At 44.9% G+C, this 6,000-nt stretch overlaps 1 long non-coding RNA gene across 1 annotated transcript in view; it reads right to left on the bottom strand.

Moving 5' to 3' along the window:
- Window positions 1–3,744: 3,744 nt before the first annotated feature.
- Window positions 3,745–6,000, bottom strand: part of LOC117352655 — a 194,737-nt gene continuing 192,481 nt past the window's right edge. The window contains exon 3 of the long non-coding RNA XR_004537750.1: window positions 3,745–3,878. This is a non-coding gene — a long non-coding RNA (uncharacterized LOC117352655). The remainder of the gene's footprint in view (window positions 3,879–6,000) is intronic.

Below are 6,000 nucleotides of genomic sequence, written 5' to 3'. Positions count from 1 at the left end.
CCTCGCTATCCTTCTGCGATCCGATTGCCCGGCATAGCTTTGTGTCGTCTGCAAACTTGATGATCTCACTGAATGTTCCTTCTTCTAGATCATTCCTTCTTCTCCCCCCCCTCCACCCCGATTTGTTTTTGTGATCATTACAATGAAAATTGCAATAAAATTTGATCAGGCATATGAAAGTCAGGCTTATATATATTGATTTTATTATTCTATTTTGTTTTGTGAGTTGTCTCAAAATATTTTGATATTGCACCTTTTTTTTAAATTTGAAAACAGATAACAATAAAGCGGCTTTGTGGTACCTAATGATCAGAGATTTATGACAAAATACATTACATTACATTAGGGACTTCTATTCCGCCTATACCTTGCAGTTCAAGGCGGATTACAAAAGAGCTAACTGGACATTTCCAGTGAAGTTACAACAGTTTTGGGGGGCGGGGGTTTTGTTTACAAGGGAGGAGAGGTACCTGGATTAATTCTGGAAGAACTTGCAAATTGGATATTAAATTGACTGTACGTTACTGTGTGATATAACAAATAGATTACAGTTAGAGTACAAGTACGTTACATTTCAGGGATTTGAATACTTGGTTGGTGTTTTGGGGAGGAAGAGATTATTTAAGTGGAGGTTTTGGGGGAGAATTTATCTAGGAGGAGGGGGAAGGGTTGGGTTAAGATATCTGGATAAATTTTTTGAAAAGTAGGGTTTTGATTTCTTTTCGAAAAGTTTAGAAGTCGCCCGTTGCCGTCAACAGGTTGGAGATGGAGTTCAAGTTCAAGTTTATTAGGATTTTGTATACCGCCTATCAAGGTTATCTAAGCGGTTTTTACAATCAGGTACTCAAGCATTTTCCCCATCTGTCCCCGGCAGGCTCACAATCTATCTAATGTACCTGGGGCTATGGAGGACTGAGTGACTTGCCCAGGGTCACAAGGAGCAGCGCGGGGTTTGAACCCACAACCCCAGGGTGCTGAGGCTGTAGATCCAACCACTGCGCCACACACTCCAGTGGTTAAGTTTTGCTGCTTGCGTCGCCAGAAGGTTATCAAACATCTTTTTGCGCTGAGTGCTTGTCAGGGATTTATAAGGTGTACTGATATTTTAAGATCTTTTAAAAAAAAAAAATGTTCTTAATTTCACCCATAGATAATTCTCATGGGCTATGTTCGTAAACTGTAAAAGAACACATACTTTTTAATTTATTTTTTTTTTTTTGCAATAATTCACATAAAAATAAGCCCTGGTTGTATGTGAGCAATTAAAGCACAGCGGCTGCACAGAAGGAAAAGTGCAAGAGTCAAGATAGATTTGTTAAGATTATTGGCTGCACTGACATCCGTATCGCTGATTGTCAAGGCATTAGTGCAGATGGCTCCTCAGGTGCTCATTTGATCCAAGGTGGTTGCACTTCCACCCCACCTAATTCGTATCTAATTGACTGCAGCTGCACTGCCTGACTCGATCATCAAACTTAGTAATCAAACTGTGCTTTTCAGAAATGTCACTCAATCTATAATGTAGCACCTTCCCCTCCTGGGGTAAGTCCCGTGTTTGCTCACTTTTTTATGAGAGCCCCCCCCCCCCCCAATCTTTGTTCAGAATCAGCCTCCCGCTTGGCTTTCTCTGCGTGAGCTCTTCTTTAATTTTTCACAGCCCTCGCGTAAAATTTCAGCTCCCAAACCGAATAAGAAATTCCCTTCTTTGGAACCTTCCTGTTGACCAGATAGCAATTATTATTCCCTTCAAAGGGATTGTTTTTCTTCTGTTGGAGGTTACAGCTAAGATTACACTCCAAATCCTATCATTTGCTGATTCGATTTGGACAATTATTTTAAAAAAAGCTCAAGTGATCTGGAGTTTCTATGAAACTTTCAGCAATGAAGTTGATATATAAACATCTAGCTATATCCCTTCCTATTTTGCTAAGGCTCAGCTTAGATGACCCAGTTTTTAGAGAGAGAGAGAGAGTTTAAACTAGTCCTGAAGTTTTGATAACTGTCAGCTGGGATATGGGCAGCCAGTAGAAAAGAGGCTCTTCCTAGTGGTACACACACAGAGAAAACTAATCCCAAACATGGTTAGAAAGAGGGAAATTCTATAAGGGTCACCTGAAGTTAGGTGCCAGAAGGCACTTATATCGCCCCCTCCTGGTGCCTAACTTAGGGCCTTTTTACAAAGCTGAAGCCCATAGCAATTTAATGGGCTTCAGTACAATTACCACGGCAGCATTGGTACCGCGGCTTTGTCAAAGGGGCCCTTAATTGTTCTAATTGGCGTTAAGTGGTACGATAATTGATCAAGCCATTAAAAAATCGATTTAAAACAATTTTTTAAAAAAATCTAGGCACCTCTTGGGACTGGCGACTAACACCTACATAAGAACATAAGCAGTGCCTCTGCTAGATCAGACCAGAGGTCCATCGCGCCCAGCAGTCCGCTCACGCGGCGGCCCATCAGGTTCAGGACCTGTATGTTAATCCTCTAGCTATACCCTTCTATTCCCTTTTCCTTCAGGAAATCATCTAATCCCTTCTTGAAACCCAATAGCGAACTCTGTCCTATCACATCCTCTGGAAGCGCATTCTAGGTGTCCACCACCCTTTGGGTGAAGAAGAACGTCCTAGCATTGGTTCTGAATCTGTCCCCTCTCAATTTTTCCGAATGCCCTCTTGTTCTTGTAGTTTTCGAAAGTTTGAAGAATCTGTCCCTCCCCACCCCCCTCATGATCTTGTAAGTCTCTATCATGTCCCCTCTAAGTCTCCGTTTTTCTAGGGAAAAGAGCCCTAGCTTCTCCAATCTTTCAGCGTATGAAAGGTTTTCCATACCTTTTATCAAGCGTGTTGCTCTTTTCTGAACCCTCTCGAGCCTCGTCATATCCTTCTTAAGGTACAGCAACCAATATTGGACGCAGTACTCCAGATGCAGGCGCACCATCGCCCGATACAACGGCAGGATAATGTCCTTCATGCTGGCTGTAATACTTTTCTTGATAACACCTGGGCGCTTAGCATTGCTTAGTGATACCGCATGCCCAAGTAGGTGTGTTTAGGGGCAGAGTTGGACTAGGTGCTGGAAATGTAGGCCAACGCCTAAGTTTGTCCTTAGGCGCTGGTAGCTTTGATTCTCTAAGTGGCGTCTGAATGCGATTGACACACAGAAGATGCCATTTTTCTAGGTGCCTTCCGTTTGAGGCACCACTTATAGACTCGGCCCCCAAATGCTGGGTGCAGAGTTATGATTCACCACCCCTCAAAACAAAAACAAAAATTCCTGGGGGCTGTTAAGAACATAAGAATTGCTATACTGGGACAAGCCTAGTATCCTGTTTCCAACAGTGGTCCACCCAGGTCCCAAATACCTGGCAGAAACGCAAAGAGTAGCAACATTCCAAAGCTGAGATTGTGATGTCATAATGCTTCATTCCATCAATGCCTAAGAGCCAACATTATCAGTGATGTCACAATGGCTTGATTATCCTATACTTGGCTCACTTAAGAGCATAAGAATTGCCGTTCTGAGACAGACCAAAGGTTCCATCAAGCCCAGTATCCTGTTTCCAATCGTGTCCGACCCAGGTCCCAAGTACCTAGCTAGATCCCAAGTAGTAAAACAGATTATATGCTGCTTATCCTAGGAAAAAGCAGTGGATTTCCCCAAGCCTTCTCAATTTTAGGAAATTATCCAAGCCTTTTCAATTTCATAACATTTTTATTGAAAAATATATTTTTTAAAGAGAGCATAACAAGCAGAAACACATACGGTAGAGGTCAATATATGAATACATGACATTTGAGAAAACAAATCCAAGGTATAATGAGACAGTACAAGGAAATGTAAACAGATAAGGCATCTCCATTAGGAACAATCACGTAACCTGGAAAGAGACAAGATATATTATGGAAAATCTTTTTTTTTTTTTAAATCTTAATTTATTTTTAATCTAAAACAGTGTCATACAATTGAAAGAACAGTAGGTAATACATACATTACTCTAATACTTGTATAGGTAACATATACATCATTCAAGATTTTCAGTTTCTTACATATAATAGTAACATAATATATAATACTAGTCTTTAAGCCCGTTACATTAACGGGTGCTAGAATAGATGTGTCTGTCTGTCTGTGTTTCTTTATCTCTCTCTCCTTGGCCGCTGTCTGTATCCTTCTGTCTCCCCCTCCCCCCCCCCCCCGAGCAAAGATGTCTGCCCCCAGCACCCACCTCCCCCCCAAATGTCTCTCCATGGCCCTCTTCTGTCTTCCCCCCCGAGCAAAGCTGTCTGTCCCCAGCACACCTCCCCCCAAAGCAGCCCCCTATCCCTCTCCCTGTCTCTCCATGGCCCCTTCTGTCTTCTCCCCAGAGCAAAGCTGTTTGCCCCAAGCACACCCCTCCCCCCAAAGCAGCCCCCTTTCCCTCTCCCGCTGACTCTCTCTCTGGCCCCCTTTCTCTGTCTGTCTTTCTGTCCCTCTCCCTGCCCCTGTGTCTTTCTTTCTTTCTGTCTCCCTCCCTCCCGCTGTCTGTCTGTCATTTTTTGCCCATTTCCCTGTGCAGCAGCATTTCCATCCCACTTCCCGCTGTCTGTATCCTTCTGTCTCCCCCTCCCCCCCGAGCAAAGATGTCTGCCCCCAGCACCCACCTCCCCCCCAAATGTCTCTCCATGGCCTTCTTCTGTCTTCCCCCCCCCCCGAGCAAAGCTGTCTGTCCCCAGCACACCTCCCCCCAAAGCAGCCCCCTATCCCTCTCTCTGTCTCTCCATGGCCCCTTCTGTCTTCTCCCCAGAGCAAAGCTGTTTGCCCCAAGCACACCCCTCCCCCCAAAGCAGCCCCCTTTCCCTCTCCCGCTGACTCTCTCTCTGGCCCCCTTTCTCTGTCTGTCTTTCTGTCCCTCTCCCTGCCCTGTGTCTTTCTTTCTTTCTGTCTCCCTCCCTCCCGTTGTCTGTCTGTCATTTTTTGCCCATTTCCCTGTGCAGCAGCATTTCCATCCCACTTCCCTCTGCAGCAGCAATAGCATTTACCTCCTATCCCCCCCCCTTTCCTGTGTAGAAGCAGAAGCAGCATTTTCCCCCACTCCCCCTTTCCCTTCTCTTCCCTTTTCTTCCCTGCTCCGTTCGGCCCCTCCCCCTTCTTTTACTGCTGTTGTCGATCCGGCCTGCTCCTGACCCTCCCACCGCCGACAAACCTCGGGGCTCCAGCCGCGTAGGCAGCACTTTAAACACGCTGCTTCGCAGCCTTCTACTGGCGATTTCCTCTGCCGCGTCTGTCTCCGATGATGTCATCAGAGACGCGGCAGAGGAAATCGGCAAAGAAGGGCGCGAAGCAGCATGTTCATAGTGCTGCCTATGCCGCTGGAGCCGGGAGGCAATGGAGAGGGCAGGGGGTGCTAGCGGCCGGCAGCCGCCGCTCCGCAGGTGGAGAGTAGGGAAGGGCGCGCATGCCACTTGTCTTGCCTCGCGTGAGGCCAGACCGTAAGCCGCGCATGCACACTTCCTATGGGTCGCTACAGCTCACGGAAAACGGACGCACGCATAGGAAGTGCGCATGCGCGGCTTACCGTTTTATTATATTAGATAAATGAAGAATAAAGTTACCCAAATGTCACAATCAATATTTACTCCCCTCCCCCAACCCCCCATCCCCCGTGGATGTGTAAAGGTAAATGAACCTAAGGAAAGATAAAATAAATATACAGTGGTGCCTCACACAACGAACTTAATTGGTTCCAGGAGCAAGTTTGTTCTGCGAAAAGTTCGTTATGTGAAACACGTTTTCCCATAACAATACATGTTAAAAAAAATAATTTGTTCTGTAGCATAAAATATGCTAAGATGACATAAAAAAAGATAAATTTTTGGTTATTATTTTTATTTAGATACATCTAACAACATAATTGTTTTTTAAAACAACACACATTTTTTAAATTTAAAGACAGACTAAGTAGAGTCTAATTTTACAGTGAGAGAGGGCAGAGTCTCAGCGGCAAAAACTGGGACTTAACT

The sequence above is a fragment of the Geotrypetes seraphini genome, chromosome 1 (assembly GCF_902459505.1).
Source record: "Geotrypetes seraphini chromosome 1, aGeoSer1.1, whole genome shotgun sequence".
In the NCBI taxonomy this organism is placed as follows: Eukaryota; Metazoa; Chordata; class Amphibia; order Gymnophiona; family Dermophiidae; genus Geotrypetes; species Geotrypetes seraphini.
Note: the sequence above shows the minus strand (reverse complement) of the source record. Positions and strands in the feature narration are given on the sequence as shown.